The sequence below is a fragment of the Melozone crissalis genome, unplaced genomic scaffold, assembly GCF_028551555.1.
Source record: "Melozone crissalis strain CALT ecotype California unplaced genomic scaffold, PUWL_Pcris_2 ptg000009l_1, whole genome shotgun sequence".
NCBI lineage: Eukaryota > Metazoa > Chordata > Aves > Passeriformes > Passerellidae > Melozone > Melozone crissalis.
Window position 1 is genome coordinate 11,588,383 of NW_026535787.1, and position 6,000 is coordinate 11,594,382.

The following is a 6,000-nucleotide window of genomic DNA, read 5'->3' on the forward strand; positions in this document are numbered from 1 at the left end:
CAGGACAAATTTACCCCAAACACTGCAGGTGATACAGCCAGTGATTAGATCACCCTTTTAAGTTTACAATATAAAAACACTATTTACTTTTACTTCTTTATCAACATAGTTTTTATGACTATAATAAATTTTGGTTAGCACATCTTTCACTTCAGAAAAAGAAACAAGCATGGGAAGCAGAGAGGAAGAGCATGTTTTCATCTGCAATTTTCTGCCAAAAGACTAAAAGGGAAAAAACCCCAAAAACCTCAGTCCAGCATGGTTTGGCATTTGACTGCATGCTGTATTCTGTGCATGCATGGCCTACAAAACCTGAAAGCCATTGATAGCTCCTGCTCATTAGATAACCCAGAAGCACAGGCCAGTCTAGCAGCAGGTCAGATTTCACCCCTGCCCAAAACAAGCAGCCACTACTCCCTTCCTCCTCCATGGCACACTCAGAACACAAACACCCTTACATACACATTTCACTCATGACTAACTCGCTGCCTTGCTCTGGAGTCCATGTCAACTCTATCTCAGAACCACTGACAGAACAACAAGTCAAACTTCTCCACCACAAGTTTGGGAACACAGCAGCAAAAACCCCAAAGCTGCCTGAGCACCGTTCTCGATGAGAACTTCTGCCTTCCAAGATGTTAGCTACTCATGCCCATAGAGCAGAATTACTCAGATGCCATTAAATCTGATCCCAACCACAAGATATCCTCAGCTCAGAGAGCTTTTGTCATCTGGCATCTTAATGTGTCACTCTCTCATGTGTTCAGTCAGCTCTGGAAGCAGCAAATCGCATTTGTGTATTAAAGAAAATGTTCCCTGCTCGCTCAGGAATACACATCCCCCCTTCCACAAGTGACTGCTTCCTCCCCACAGCTCCTCGCAGATTGGATTCGCACTCTTTGTTAAATAAAGCTTTACGGTATCTCTGAACATTTATAGTGCCATGACTCAGTTAAATTCTAATCAGCCTGTGAGCTGTCTGACACTGCAGCAGGTCCCCTCAAAATAAAACCAGGAATAATATAGTCTCCAGATTCCAGAGAGATGAGGCAAAAGAGGACAACTTCCACTTCAGCCTGCTTAACAACAACATAACCCCAAAGCCAGGAATCCCACTGGTTTTTTCCAACACCTCCAACATGTGTCAAGCATTTTATCTGAATCCTTCTTTAAATTAAAAGCCCAGTAAATCAGCAGGATACACAAGACCGAAGAAGAAAGGTGCAGCACAGACACAAGGCTGTCTGCTCGCTACAACGCTGCCCCCGTTTTGCCTCTAGTACGTTTCCTTATGTTTCACTACCTTCCAACTTAATCACCCACTGACACTTCGAAAGAAGAGCCTCAAACAACACGTTCTGTAGGGAAAAACCAAGGGTGGAAGTGAGAGGAAGAAAAAATTTTAAAATTCACCTTTAGAGGGCTTCGGGGACACACACACAAAAAAATAAAAAAAAATAAAAAAAAAAAAAACCCACACCACGTCTGGAAAAGTAACCTTTAGTCTAGAAGGGAAACAGCGACGTCCCTAAGGAGCCCGGAGCGATGAGAAGGCATCTTTGGGGGGCGCAGGGAGCCGAGCCCGAGCCGCGGCCGAGCGGGGCCGGCGGCGGCAGCCCCGGGCTGGCTGCGGGCCCGCAGGTGGCGGCGGGCGGGCAGCGCCAGGGCCGGCAGGAGGCGGCGGGGGCGGCGTGGCCTTGCCCGCAGCCCCGGCAGCGAGGCCGCGCCGCCGCAGCCGCTGCGCACCCGGGGAGCGCCCGGCCCCGGGGACCGCTGGCACCGGCCCACCCAAAGGGGGGCCCGGCCGTGCGCTCGGCGAAACACCGGCGGGTCCCGGGGGGACGGAGTAGTAACTTTTCCGTGCCGGCGGCTCCCCCGACCCCACCGCGGCCGGGCAAACTTTCCGCCCGCGCCGGGGGTGCCGCGGGGCGGCCGCCGGGCTCACCCCGGCATTGTTCCCCGGTGCCGCCGCCCGGCAGCGCGGCCCCGGCCCGGCCCGCCCCGCTCGGCCATTTCCCCGGCGGAACAGCGCCGCACTCACCCCGCAGCCGCCGCGGCTCCTCCCGGGCGGGCTGCCCGAGCCCCCCGCAGCCGCTCCGGCCGCACGCCGCCCCGCTGCCGCGGCCGGTCCCGGCGCTGAGCTCCGGGGGAGCGGCGGCTGGCGGAGCCCAGGCGGATGGACGGACACACGGACGGGTCCCCGCGGCTGGAGGACAGGACAGGACAGGGCTGGACAGGGCAGGACGCGCCGCCTCCCTCCCGCCACCGCTGAGCCCGCGCGTCCCCCCCGCCCCGCGCATCCCCGCGCACATACAGGGCGAGCCGAGCTCCGCTGCGCTGCTCTCCGCGGCTCGGGGCTCTGCTGCAATGCCTGCGAGGCTGACTTTCAAAGCCTAACCCGCAGCCGCGATCCTCCCTCTCCGCCTTCCACCTCGCCCGCCGCGGCGCAGCCCGGCCCCTCCCCGCGCCGCGCCATTCATCTCTCCAGCCAAGTTTCTTAACCCTTTGGTGCCCTCCCGGCAGGAGGCAGCGCGGGATGCGGGAAGCAGGGATGCGCCCCCCGCCCCGCCCGGCCAGGGCAGGGCGGCCGCGCCGCACGTACGCGCATCCCATCCCCTCCTGCCCTCTCCAATTAATCTCACTGAAGTCGCGGAGCCCCCGGGAAACAAAGTTACGAGCGACAGCGCCGGAGGACACGTATCTAATGAAAGCGGCAGTGGCTTAAAAATAACACTTTTTTTTGTTTGTTTGTTTTTTTTCCTTTTCCTTTCCCCCTTCGGCTGCTTCGGAATAATGGGGGGGGGGGGGGGGGGGGTGGTCGCTGCTAGTGTTACTGGTACTTATCGGTTTAGAGCTTATGTTTTCAGCATTTCCTCTGAAAGACACGCGCTAGAAACTTCAGTGCTATTATTACTATTGTTATTGTTATTATTATTGTTATTGTTAGTACCGCTATTTTGAAGGAAAAGCCGGGATGCTCCTGGCACGGGAGGGCAGCGGCCCCGGCACCTGCGGCTGCTCCCGGCTGGCGCTGCTCTCGGCTGGCCCTGCCGGCTCCCGGCACGGCTCCTCATCCCCTGCCCAGCCTCCCAGGGCACCGGGAGAGGGGAGCATCCCTGCCGGCTCCCAGCACGGCTCCTTATCCCTGCCCCAGCCTCCCAGAGCATCGGGAGCAGGGAGCATCCCTGCCGGCTCCCGGCACGGCTCCTTATCCCTGTCTCAGCCTCCCAGAGCATCGGGAGCAGGGAGCATCCCTGCTGGCTCCCGGCACGTCTCCGTATCCCAGGGCACCGGGAGCCGGGAGCATCCCTGCCCGCCTTGCAGGGCGCCCGGCGCTCCCTGTGCCGCGGGGGAAGGAGGACAGGCGGGGGAAGCGCTTTCAGCATCGGGGCAGACTGATCAAAGCAATGCTGTCTGCCCACGTGGCAAATAAATACAGTTTGGGAGGGGAAAAATAAAATATAAAACAACACGGAGCTGGGCAGTGCTTCCCAAGAAGAGTCAGCCCTACCTTTTGGTAGGCGACGTCGCCAAACCTCTGCTGTCAGAAATTGCACTGAATGTCAAGTTGTTCTTTAGGCTTTGCTGCCACCAAAGAGAGTACGCAGAGATACAGGCTGAACTTGGCTGCATAAACGAAGCTACAAAGTGCATGCGACCTTCATCGCACCTCCTGTGTGCCCGTGTTTAACAAACGTCTCGACGTGCCGCACACTGTCTGCCAAACCTCTGCAGAGCGCTCCATGGTACTTCACTTCTGCGAGTCAAAGACTGACGGAAGAGAAACAAATTTGTTTGCAAGTCACATATAAACTGCATGGTAATTACTGCATTAACACATGCCAACCTTTTAGTTTTAAAGCTCAGGTAAAATAAATGATCTGCTCAAGCGTCTTTTTAGTAAGAGATTAATATTAAAGGAATGTCCACTTTAAAGAAAGCAAAAGGGTGTTACATTTATGAAAAGCTAAATATTTTAGCTGAGAGATAACATGAAAGAAAGTAGATGTAGGAATGTTAAGCAAAACCTCTTTCACTTTGGAATGTGCGGATTGTGTACAGGCTTAGAGTGGAGCTAGTAATGTATTACTTGACCTATTTTTTTAAGCCAATGAAAGATATAGGTTAACTTCATCATGTGTTTTTAACCACTTTCTTCCAGACATGCAGCAGCATTTTCTAAAGCCATTGCATGTCACAGTGTTTATACAAGCCTCTTTTTGAGAGCATAAGTCTCATAATGTAGCCTGATCCTACTTCCATTAAAAGAATGGGTTTGCTCTTCATTTTTATTATAGGCTCATTAGCAAATTTTGATGGTAAAGAAATTAGCCTTAATTTTTTTATTTCACAAAGAATCTTCATCTCAAATTTTTTTCAATGCTAAGCAGCTGAGTTATCCAGGGAAAAGGAAATTTTCTCATTACTGCAGCAATTTATCTGCTATTTCAATCAAGAGTGTCTGTAGTAGAGATGTCTTTCATTCTTAACCTTAGGGAATGTATTGCGTAGATGAGAGACCTACAAAATGAGGAATCTTGGACAAGCAACAGAAAAAAAATGTGTGTGTGGAGTATTTCTTAAAATTATTGTTGTCAGGTAACATATAGTTGCTTGAGGACACAAGTTTCAGGAAGATACCATCAACTGAGACTGTTTTAATAATAAAACATAAAGATTTAGTAGGTTATTTCCACTACTTAATAGTTGTATCACAGTGAATGGTGCCACTAGCCCATGTTTACTTAACTATGAGAATTCAAACAATCTACCAAGTAAATATCCTGTGCAAGTAAAGGAAAAAATCCACCAGACAGTGAAATCCACCTCTCAAGAGGTATGGAAGTACTGATGTGTATTTGTTGGTCCTTTCTGAACGTTCTTCAAGCAAACCTAAACACAAACATAAAATGTGAGCATCCCTGGCTGTACCCACCTACCATCCGTGGATGGTGTCTCTACCTTCACTTTCCTATAGGATCACAAAACAGGACACTTTGTTTGATTTTTTTTTTTTTCTAAGGGAATTCATCACTATAAGATGCTGTTAAATGGAAGGCCGACTGTGACAGGGAAGCATAAACTACCTTTGCACCAGTCTTGGAAGGGAAAAGCTTCCAAGTATTTATAGAGCTTACATTAGAACTCACTCCCAGAACTGCAAGCACTTACTGGAGAGCTATTGGTGTCATGCTTTGGTGATATCAGCAAACCATTAATTTTTTACATTTATAAAAGTACATCATAATGCACCCCCTCCTTTACAAGACAGAGGGATATATTTTTGGCCTAGGAAAACTTCTATCAAAACCAAAATATAACTATGATTCTGACATTCTTGAAGAACAAAATTAATCTGTCTGACCATTTAAAAAATGGTTAAATAAATAGTTGATGCACCTAAAACTTCTCTTTGATAATTTTGATGATTACGATACTGCATTTAAAAAGACAAGAAAAGATGCATCTTCAGTAGCAAACTTTGTCTTTAACTTGCTGAAGTAAAATACCCCGTGTTTTGGTCTGTGCCATATGGTTAAAAGACACATATTATTATCAAAAAATAAATGCAAATGCTGTTTTACTATTCCCAAACCTTTTTAAGCTAATGCTAGCTTATTTTAAATCACATAAGGTGCTTTGAAGAGCTTGGGAGAACTACAGTTACTTTTATTTTGATTTTTATTTAAGGTTATCTCAGGCTCTCCAAAAGCTAACCACTATGAAACTACCTTTTTCAATCACAATAATTAAGGCCTTGCTTTATGGCATCCAATCATGATATGAGAGGCTTAGGATGTGGTCGAGAAGCTAGCTGGCTTTACAGAAATGCATTTCCAGACTAAATCTTCCTCTAAAATAGTTTGTCAGCCTTACATAGACAAATAATGAAATTCTGTCCTTGACTCAGCCTAGTTCAATTCACATAATATGTCAGATTAGCCACCATTTCAAAGGTGCCTTCACAGAGGATTAAATCACCTAGTTGTTACAGAATTT

General features: G+C 49.0%; 1 protein-coding gene across 2 annotated transcripts in view; it reads right to left on the reverse strand.

The window, feature by feature from the left end:
• Window positions 1-2,391, reverse strand: part of NRIP1 (nuclear receptor interacting protein 1) — a 69,826-nt gene extending 67,435 nt beyond the window's left edge. For both annotated transcript variants that reach the window (XM_054270406.1, XM_054270407.1), the window contains exon 1: window positions 2,315-2,391. The gene's annotated coding sequence lies outside the window, so the exon portion shown is untranslated. The remainder of the gene's footprint in view (window positions 1-2,314) is intronic.
• Window positions 2,392-6,000: the final 3,609 nt, after the last annotated feature.